Source organism: Rutidosis leptorrhynchoides, chromosome 10, assembly GCF_046630445.1.
Source record: "Rutidosis leptorrhynchoides isolate AG116_Rl617_1_P2 chromosome 10, CSIRO_AGI_Rlap_v1, whole genome shotgun sequence".
Taxonomy (NCBI): Eukaryota; Viridiplantae; Streptophyta; class Magnoliopsida; order Asterales; family Asteraceae; genus Rutidosis; species Rutidosis leptorrhynchoides.
The window spans coordinates 13683304-13695295 of record NC_092342.1 but is presented as its reverse complement, the minus strand read 5'-3'; the positions used below and the strand labels follow the sequence as shown (position 1 = coordinate 13695295).

The window sequence follows — 11992 nt, the reverse complement described above, 5'->3', positions numbered from 1 at the left end:
TTGGGGTTTGGTATGAAATCGGAAGTCTGAAATAGACAAAGCTAGTAGGAGAGGGGTTTTGAAAAGACCTTCAAATAATAATTGGGTTACTTTAATCACCTTTTTTTGGCATAAAATATATAATAAAATAAAATTTAAAATATCATTGCAAAATATTCACAATGAAGTGTTGGATATATCTATAAGCATTAGCTTGCCGTTATCTATAATCAGAAGGATCAATTGTTAGCACAAAAATACCATTATATTTGTTGAATCTGCGGCTGCAATCAGGGGAAGGCTGGGATTGTTGGTTGCGGCCTGATGACGTTCATAACACCATGGGCAGTGGCCTTCACATCAAGTAAAAAAAAAAAAAAAAAAAAGCTGAATATTACTAGAATTCACGCTTTAAGATACAACTAGAATAAAGGAACGTATGACCTCGCAGTTATAATTACCTCAAAGTAGGAATTAAAGTTTAGACGCAAAAGAAAACGCCTTAGAAAAGGGGCACGTTGACTACCCGCAAGCCTGCTACTGCGTAATATTGTGTATAAGGAATTTGATTTCTTGTTATATTCCTGTACAGTATTACAAGCACACCAAACAAACTCAATGGAAAATGGGCGAAAGGTTAAATGTGAAAGGCCATTTGAGCATAATAGATTGTGATGTGAAGAGCTCATATATGAAATAGTTCTGTCAGTGGTACTTAGAGGTGGCAATGTTAACCCATTTATATGATAACCTTATGTAAATTATTTTATCTCTAACAGGTAAAACTGTTCAGATGATTCTTACAACTCAAACGGGCTTTAAGTCAACCAAACTGTACTTTTAGTGCATAACGATATATCCTGATAAGCGATTATATTCTAAAAATCAAATCTGTATTGAATAAATATAACATTTGACCGATAAGTTAATATTAGAAAACTGAAACATTTAATCCAAAAGGTGTTTTGGAACCGACCCGGCTTCTGACTGTTTTAACTTGTTATCTACACCCCTTTTTACATAGATTTTCAAGAATTTAAATAAGGATGATGGTAATGGTAACTAGAATAGCAAGTTACTTACCTCAGTTATACGCTCTAATTCTTCGAAGTTTACGTCATTTTCTTGGTTCTCTATCATCCAGCAGAACTGCAAGCAAAGTTTCATGATCCCATCCAATATCCTTGATACCGACCCAATATCCAAAAACGACTGAGAAATCAAAGCAGATAAGTATCTGCATCACATGCAGTAACATTAAAACACCTCATCAATGAATAAAAAGCACGTGTAATAATTGATAATAGGACGAATATTTTAATTTTTTACTCACGCTTGATGGAAGGCTACCAAATCTGTGAAATCACGTGACTCCTTTATATGGCTTAGCAATATATTCCACTGAGATTCAATCACATCTAGCTGTATATAAAACTGAAGGTTTCGTATCAAGAACACCATATGCTCTCTGACCCGCCACATTTTCCGCCTCTGTTGAGATACTGCGGGTTTTACCCGCCCAGTTTGACGTTTTGCAAAATCCAAGTGACCTTGTTGCATTACAGATTCCCATGACTTCTCCAATTCCATTTGCGTTCTTTTTAACCGCAATAAATACTGAAAGATCCTGCAGTACCTGGTCACCAAACCCGTATAATATGGAACATATTCACCTTAAAAACTGTTTATAAAGTGCTTTAAAATGTAAAACATGGCTCATATTGTGTGATTTTCACTAAAAAGGCCAGCAAAATTCTAAAAATAGGAATGCATAAGTAAGTATTATTATATTCAACAGTACCTTGCGAGGACCTCTTGTGTAAAGAACAACTGCAAGGGCCAATCAACAGAATATTCAAGGGCAATACCATCCCAGCCATCTAACGACGTATCAGATAATGTAAAGGGACCTCCATCGCCAAAGTCATTTGACTTTTGCACATCCGCTTGGGAAGACCTAACGTTGACCCTAAATAAAATCAATAGTTATTAGCAAATGACGGCTGCTTGTGTAAAGAACAATTACAAAAGACCATTTTAACGTTGAACTTTACCGCAGCGACACTTTTGAAAAGTATCTGTCGTCATCAATAATGGTCTTCATCATCGCCTGTACTAAAGATAATGATAAATATTACTCGGTTAACAAACAATTTCCAGACAAAAAATAGCGCATAACTAAATTACCTGACGAAACGGAACCATAAGATCAGCTTCAGCAGTTGACTGTGGAGGAGGTAGACGCATCAATTGACGGCTTCCCTCAAGAAAACTCTGACACATATTTGAATTCTCATTAAGCTTAAGATAGAAACATAACTAGCATTGATAATAAATCCAAACAGTATACATATAGCTCATTTACCTGGAAGAAATCACCTTTGGCTAGAAGAAAATAATCTTTGATGGCTTTCAGATGCCCATTTAAATCAGCACGAACAACCACAAGCTACGCGTATGGACGAATAAGTAAGCTATATATCAATAGAAATGGACCCAATAAAAAGATAAAAGCATGCCGATACCTACCTGCCAAATATGACTGGCTGCAATAGATCTGATTGAACTAATAGCCTCCTCAAATGATCTTTTTTGAAACTCAGATGACTCCTGTCAGTAAATATCCAGTTGGATAAAAATAGAATGTGTGAGTTTGAAGTAAAAAGGTAGTAATGATATGTTCATAAGAATAAATACCTTTAAATTTGTAAGCATTGATTCAATCTTATCAGCCTCTGACTGCGGCAGTAATTCATCTTCTGTCAATGTTGTAATTAACGATGGTTTTTTCCTTAATGATTCTTTATATGTCGGTGGTCCTGTTGCTTGATGAACAAATGAATCAACTGAGTGAAAGTCAGAAATTGGATTTCGAAGAACCCTAATTGCTTTTCCAGCAAAAAGAATGGATTCTGCTACCCTCCCTGAAATGTATTCAGGCAACATGTCCTGCATGAACAAATAGGAAAGCGTAAATTATATAGAAAATATGTATCGGCATTTTATAGTATAAACTAATACATACCATGGAAATATTGAATCCCATGTACCAGTCAGTTAGAGATGCATCACTCTTCGACATGTGTGACGTCTTTTGAATATTATCAGTATTAGACGATTCATTTTGCTGCCTAAAAACATTACAATCGTCATTCTATTTCAGAAGGTGTCAACCGTTATCAAATCACTCCAATTCGACATGTGACAAATGATTACCTGCTGATAAAAAATTCTTCAAATGGATCATGAAGAATTCCGTAAACCATCCAACATGAAAGTTGATTGTACATAACTTGATGTCCATGCCATAAAAGTCTACGATCACAATATACAAAATATATCAAAGTGCACGTTAATTCTTTAATAGAAAATTAATGCAGTCACAAATTAAAAAAAAAAAAAAAATCTTACCGCTGAATACAAGTCTGCAACTCTGGTACCCCACAATGGCATCTTTTATATAGAAGGTTAAGAAGTTTCCCTCCATATATGCCATCACACTCGATTTCTAGAATTAGCTCATAAAGAGGTGGCAAGAAAACAAAAAACTACAATAACCGTCCATCAATGTGAGCTAAAGCAAAATAAAATTACAATATAAATTCAGACAATAACCTTATTCAGGCCTTGAGTAACAGTAGCTAATATTGGAAGGGATTCTGACAGTAACTTTTGTTCAATATGCAAAACAGCAGATCTATAAATGGAAAGAACTTCCACTATGCCATTTGAGATAGCTCTCCTATAAACACTCTGCTTGCTTGGCGATAATGGAGACTCATTTGCAGACCTTATCCAGCTCAAATTACGGGACTTAGTGGCAAATCGATCAAGTTGACGGTAGTAAAACCCCAATGTAATCAACCTCTGGATAATATCCCTGCACCACAATTGCAACTTCATTAATCACAATAATGAAAACAGCACAATGAATTTAGATCTCACACAGCATAAAACTACAGACGATTGCTAGTTAGATTCTAATTTCAGGTATAATATCGACTTCTACTACTAAAAAATTTCTTTTGATGTCATCATCGATGATCACCGTCCTTCTCTATCATCAATAGTAACCACTTTTAGTGATAAATGCAGGCTTCCATATTAGTAATCACCATCACTGAATTAAAAATATAATCATTATTACATTGTTTTAAATTTAACATATTAATTATATTATTATTCACCAATATAATCATTCGATTTCTTCTCAATCACTACTGATAATTACATACTTCTATAAAACTAATCAGCATCATATCATTAACATTACAATTTCATCAGCAATAAACTCATTGATCTCTAACATAATTACTAATCATCATCACTAGTTATTATTATTATATTATACAATTAAAATAACTAACAAATGCTTGAATTTCACGCTCAATCTACAATTATTCACTTCATGTAGAGATTAAATTATGACGTTCGCCACATTTGATCAATGTGAGGTCTAATAACTAACCCTAGCTATAGCAACATGAATCAAATAAATACATACATGCATACATACTATCAGATAATATACATGTTTAGTTTTACAGGTGATGAGATGAGATATACCGTTCCTCCGGCGAAATAAAGGAGATATCAGGAGCAAGCTTGAACGTACATTGATCGGAGATGGAATCGTCCGGTGATAAACCGATAGAATGTTGACGTTCTCTTTCGTCAATAATTAGATCTCCGGTGTAGCCTAACAGTCCTAGTAACAGTTCGTGTAGCATTTTGAATAATCAGTTTAAAAGTTTTACGGATTGATTTAAAAAGTTGGAAGAATGTGAAAACGATCGAGGAGACGATTAACTGAATTTCGAAAATGGTGGTTTCGACTAGAATTTAGTGGGCCTTCTTTAACATAAGTGGGCCATGTAAATTTTAGTGGGCCTTCTATAAAATAAGTGGGCCATGTTCATATTACAAAGCAAATTAATTTTCGGGGCTTAAAATGGTTGATTACGGTAAGTCTTTACAAAAATGTTAACACATTAAGGCATTATTTATTGTTTATAGAATATAAAAATATAATGTTTTTAGAACTATGATAATAAGTTTAATTATATAAATTAATATCTTAGAAGAACTAAAATTAATTTACGTTACAGAATTTTTGTACAACTCAATATTGTGACTAGTATTTAAGGTAATATAATTTTCATATTAGAAGTGGTAAACATAGTTACAAGTATTTATCATGATAATTTGTAAGCCGTTATAGTAATATTAAGCCATTTAAATAGTACAGTGAACTGAATAAATTTAATTTGATATGTTAATACAAAAAAAAAAAAAAAAAAAAAAAAAAAAAATCAATTTTTCCTTTGTTGTTGCAAGTCCTTGATGGTAATCCAAACCGCACATTAGCAACACTTTAAATAAGCCAATGTTCCTAGCTCTAACAACCATTTTAACCCTGTTAAGCCATTGAACCGACAAACATAATCGAAACTATATAACTAATCTCACAAACTAACCCCATACATTCAGACTATTACAACGGCACGATAACAACAACTGAAGACATGTCACACAATCAACCAATGACTTAAATGAAAACTTCAACTCCACCCGAGCACCTGCATCCACATGCATCTAAACGAACTATGAAACCTCCATCCACATGCATCTAAACCAGTGGCGGAGACAAAGGGGGACTAGGTGGTGCTCAGCCACCCTCAACAACCCAAGTTTAACAATTGTTATTCAATAAATTAATGCAAGTTACATTAGTTTGAAATGATTTAATGTTACAGATATCATTGTTATTATTGAAAACTAATAGAAGAGAAAGAAATTGGTTGAAGATCAAAAAGAAATTGGTACTATCGTTCAAAGTATTTGACCACAACATTCATTTGTTATTATTCTACGGTTTATAAATAAGTCGAGCCTCCCTTAACCTTAATTTTTGGCTTCGCCGCTTATCTAAACGAACTATGAAACCCAATAGTTGTGTAAACCAACAACACTCATCAACCCATCATCCAAGAACCACAACAAAAAAACTCAAAAGAATGAGGATTAATGACACAACACGTTCATGTTGAATTACTCACAGAACGACCAAAGAAGCTTCGCTCTGTTAGCCTTTCTAGACTGACGAATGCCTTTAGTTTTATCGTAACTATGACTATTATATAAGTTTACAAGGTTTACGATAATATTCCTTTGCAATAATAAGTAAATCGGAAAAAGTTGTTCATATTCGACTTATTTTGAAATGTGAAATTTTTTACTCCAAATGTATAACATCTAGCCAATTTATATATCGACTATATGGAACTATTTCACTAATGACTAATCACTTGGAGATGTCTTGTTGACAAGCTTTGAACTTAGATTATTCTCGACCATGACATAAGTCCTCACGATGACCAACTGCTACATCAGCGTCACATCAGCATTTTCTCACAAGGACTAACCAAAAACTAAATACTCCCAACTGTAACATACTTTCTCACAAAAATTGAATACGCTATATTAATTAATTAATGTATGATACACATATTGGAACGAAACGTACATCTCACGTTACAAAATCCTTACGTGTTGAAATATGTCCAAATAAAATAGTGCAGGGCGAGTGACAAAAGCAAACAAGGACTAGAGGAGGGCTAGGCACTCCCACAAGCCCTCATAATTATGGATTTGGGCGGTGAGGACGAAACAATCTTAGGAAGATTTGTGATAATATTATAACGTCAATGACCAAACCATCTTGTTAATAAATTATCACAATTTAATCGGGAACAATCAAATGAGTAATATTATGTTACCTAACATTCGAATATTTGCTTTAAAAGAAATTTCGGTAGTTTAGGTTTACGGTTGAAATGTTCGATACGATGAAGTTAATACACCGAAAGATGTGAAACAAAAGATAAGAATAAGAACATGATGAAAGTATTAAATTGGTCAAGTGACTCTTGCTAACCAATATAAAATAAAACTGCTCCAATACATGAAAGGGTATCTTCCATATCTAACAACTTTGGCAACTTATTATATACGATACCAAATTGACTTTTTAATAAGAGAATTTTCATTGATATAGATGATTCATTATGATGATTGGAATAATATATTTTAAGATTATTCGTATGTATCGAGAAGAATAAAGTAATATAAAAATCTAAAGTTTGTCGAACAAATCATTTTTTATGTTGTTCGGTAATTAAAAATGGAACGGATGTATGTTTTACTCCGTAATCTTGAGTTTTTTAATGAAAAAATTACGCCGTTGGTACCTGTGGTTTGTTTACATTTTCTTGACAACACCTAAACTTAATTTTTTGCGCAGTTGGTACCTAAGCTTTGCCTAACTTTCGTGGTTGGTACCCCAACCTAACTTCCGTTAAGTTTTAATGTTAACCCCTCACATGTGCCACGCATGTGAGGGAAAATTCGTCCCTATAAATAATTTAGTCCGTATTAAGCTCATTGATGTTATCGTAAGTAAAGTGTACGTGATTATCCTTTTTATCAAAAAAACCAGCTTAGTCTCGATGTTGATGGTGCTAAATCAAATGTGAATGAAAATGATTGCAGTATTAATCCACGCTTAAAAGTCAAAACAAAACGAAACAAGTCCCAATCGTGAAAGTTCCTACTTTTCATTTTGTTGAGGAAAAATACTGATCACAAAAAAATTGATAATTTGTCAGACATGTAAAAGACTAGTATCAATTATGTTTACTTCGAATGCTTGATTATTCAACCAACTTAAACCATTAAAAACTAATGTTTTTCACATTTATAATTTGTAAGCTTAACATCAGGAAATCATATTTGATGATCGCTTTGGTAACAGATAAATAAATAAATTCAACAAATTAGAGAGAACAAAAAGTTATAAAATTGATACCAGATTTAGGATGGCGAAGTTGCAACAAGCGGCCCACGTTAGCTCCAGTGCGAGAAGGACAATCTGAATTAACCCTAAACTAGTTAATATATTTTTTTTTTGACAAATAGATGTATATAAAAAACATACTACCTGATAAGGCAACAAGAACACGAGTATCTTCAGAACCTTCATACCAAGCCATTGCGTTTGCTTGTGTTTAATTTGGGGGAAATCGAAAACTAGGGTTACGTTCGATCAAGTAGATTTTTCAACGTGATTGTTTTTACATCCGATCAATTCCATTTAATTTTATTTTTTAGTTTCAAAGGGACGAATTTGCCTTCACATGTGTGGCACATGTGAGGGGTTGACATTAAAAATTTAACGAAAGTTAAGTTGGGGTACCAACCACGAAAGACAGGCAAAGCTTAGGTACCAACTGTGCAAAAAATTAAGTTTAGGTGTTGTCAAGAAAGTGTAAACAAACCACAGGTACCAACGGCGTAATTTTTTCTTTTTTAATACTCGGTAGGTATATGTATTTTTAATGCGCCGTTTCAGGTGAATGTGTAAATATTTTACTTGTGCTCACATTACATATGTTAAGAACAGATTATTAAGTTGATGTTTTTATAGATAAGTTAAAATGTGTGTAATAAATATAAAAGTTTCTAAAAGAAAATACATATTAATGAAATTAGTTTACAGTTTTTAGCAATTAGTTTAGATTTCAAATGAGGTTCTTGGATACTTTCTTGGTATCTCATGTAAAGTTCGTGGTTTTTTCGTTGATATATATACACATATCTTTGTTTTTTTTTTTTTTAAAAAATTAATAATAATAAGAATAACCATTTTACCCTTATGTGCAATGCACATGTAGAATATAATGGAGAAATTTTACGAACGTTAGAATTTTAGACTTCCCATGTACTTATTTAACGACACAATTTAAGCGGTGTTATATACAGAGTATTAGACAGACACTATTCGTTTTAAAAACTATAAGGACTATCAATATAATTTTAAAAAAATAATGACTACCGGTATAATTTTAGGCGAACCACATTCACAACTTATTTAATTAACTGGCTATGTTATGTAAATAGATTTGTAAGCAACCTAGATTCTTCGTACGTTGTTTCATGCATTTCGTATTTACTAGTAGCTAATAACTCATTAGGGGCTGGATATATTATTGATAACATCAATTATACAGGATTGTGATGTGAAACTTCAACGAACAAATATTTAATACGAAGATCATGACCTTTCGGTTGTTCATGCAACTTGACACAAAAACCTTTTTACGTGAGTACGTGACAAAAACAAAGTAAAGGCTCAAATTGTGGACGAGTTCATTTTGATGTGATATGAAGAGCCACCTTGCCAAGTCAAATAAAACACGTGTACATAACCTTTGACGTCTGTAAAACACTTAAAACTAACTTAAGTTGCAAAATTGTTTACGAAAACGCTTCTTAATTATTTTCATTATTATTTACCCATTTAACCATGGGTCGGGTCCATTTCTCGTAGACTCATTCAACCCACACTTTGAAGAATAAAAGAAAACCTCTTTATTCTTATTTATCTATCTATCTATCTAAGTTAACAATTAATTTACTACGACGTAAAAAAGAATGTTAGACAATAAATTTGAGACGGAAAGAGTATCAAATTGTCTCTTGTAAATTTAATGAAGTATTTCCTGTTCACGGAGATCTACTTATAGAAGAAAACTGAGGGATCGCCATATATATTCAGATTAACGCTACATAGTCACGTAAAAAAAGATATTGTTCATAAAACTATATAAAATTACTCCACTCTGAAACCTTTTCAACATATACACATAGGCGGAGCCAATAGGGTGGTCGAAAGTGTCAATGCCAACCTCAACAAATTTAATAAGCCCATTATTATATATAATAATATTTGTTTTTATACTAGGTCCATCAAAATTAACAAGTTTTCTTCAATTGGCCTATATTACTTTAAGTCCGTAGTGCCACCCTTAACGTTAAAACTAACCAGCCTTCCTCAATTGGCCACTCTTAACGTTACTTTAAGTACATAGTGCCACTCTTAACGTTAATCCCTGGTTCCGCCATTGCATATACCACGCATAAGTAGAAAAGTAGTGTGCCTAGAATCCAATTTGTATATACATGTCGACCACCATATAATAATAAGCTTATAGTTATTATATAAGTAATCAATTATTTTTGTGTCGGAGGTTTTTCATTCAATTTCAATCATAAGTGTTGGCAAAAGGTTTAATCTGGCGGAGAAACCCTGACCCCGTGTGCCTTTGGCACCTATACTGCCCACCCAGTAAGGGCTAAGTATACCGTGTAAAACACCTCCCCCCAATACCCAACGAGAACTTGCAGGCTGAATATCGCCCCCGGAGGGATTTGAACCTGCACCCCATTTTTGGCAAAGGGCATATTCTCGTAGGCCCAGTGTTCATAGGTGACTGGTACCACTGAAGCACTGCTTCTTTGGTTCAATCAATCATAAGTGTTACAATCCATTGAAAGTGGACATTTGTCAAAATATATAGTCATACATACGCCAAAATAGATATTTCTTGTAGAAATGCATTGTCAACGACATTTAAAAAAAAATGCAAGTATTTATATATAAAAAACTAGCAAGAAGCTAGACGATACACGAGCACAACTCAAGAAAAACGAGACAACAACATACACGACACAACAACACTAACAATACATCAAACTACGAAACCTAAGAGCCTTCATTCGAGCCTTAAAATCCAAACAAAACCTACGAGCCACGAAATCTCACTACACCATTGTCAGCATCTTCCAAACTCACGATCACTCTTTTAGTTATAGCATGCTCGAACCATCTATCAATTAGACAACATGTCGGAATATAACATTTGTACGAATGAGCCTTTGCCTTATCAGTAACGAGTTAACTTAGACTACTTTTATTCATGACAACTGTCATCCAACCATATTGTGTCACATCAGCGCTACCTCAACAACTTCTTCCTATCACTTAACTCATCACACTCTCTAGTATCCATGACACCTATTATACAACCACATTGACCCCACATTTAATATTTTTGATTATTATGATTATGATTATTATTATTAGGGGGATGATTCTCACACACACTTTTTTGATCCTCACACACCAATTGAGTATTATTAGAAAAGTAAAAGGTTAAAATAGGTGTGTGAGGATCAAAAAGTGTGTGTGAGAATCATCCCCCTTATTATTATTACTCCTATATACTAAAAGACACCGGCTTTTTGGTCGTTTCAGTTTTAACGCATCGTCGTTTTGAGTTTGCACACTACAAACGGTCCCTCAAGTTCCGCTCAATTTACACTACGACCCCTCAAGTTTACACTTTTTCGGGGGTACAAAGTGTAAATATATTATTTTGTTAAAATAAAAAAATAATTTGTAGCGACCCGACAAAATTGTCATTGACGGCGCCGTTAATTTAGGTCCCGTTACGTGGTCATAGTCCCTAAATGAGACGCGTTTGACCAAAATTATGTCGCATTCATTTGAAACGTACAAGACTTACAAAGTTTTAAGTTACCAAGCGGTTCGACAACAAGTTTAAGTTTACAAAAGTGATAAAGTATAAATGAAATAACTTGCGACATAATTAGTTTTAAATCACGGTTGCTATAAATAGCGTAAGTATGTATGCTTGACTCCAAGCAAGTACTCAGAGTGTTTGCATGTATGCTTGACCCCAAGCAAGTATGAGTGTACGCGAAAGCATGTATCAAATAGCCATTCATGAACCTGAGAAACATATAGAAAACTGTCAACGAAAACGTTGGTGAAATCATAGGTGTATGTAAACGTTGTTTCGAACCACAAGATTTTTTATTTCCATAACGTTGATTATCTGAATCGTTTGCATTCCAAAAGTATGTTCGCGAGCACCCAATTATCAAGACTTAACTGTTTGTACCATGTTACGTAGTGTTAGAACATACAATAAACCCGAAAATATATTTCATCCGCTAACGGTAGCGAACCGTCCGAATGAGACTCGCCAATCCCATGTGATCACATAATATAAGTTCTCGCTTACACCCTGCAAGTGTAACTAATGATAATTGAATTGAGGCTTTTTGTTCTAACTCCGAATGAGACTTA

General features: G+C 33.7%; 1 pseudogene; it reads right to left on the bottom strand.

Moving 5' to 3' along the window:
* Window positions 1-238: 238 nt before the first annotated feature.
* On the bottom strand, window positions 239-4709 carry LOC139873238 (gamma-tubulin complex component 4 homolog; annotated as a pseudogene).
* Window positions 4710-11992: the final 7283 nt, after the last annotated feature.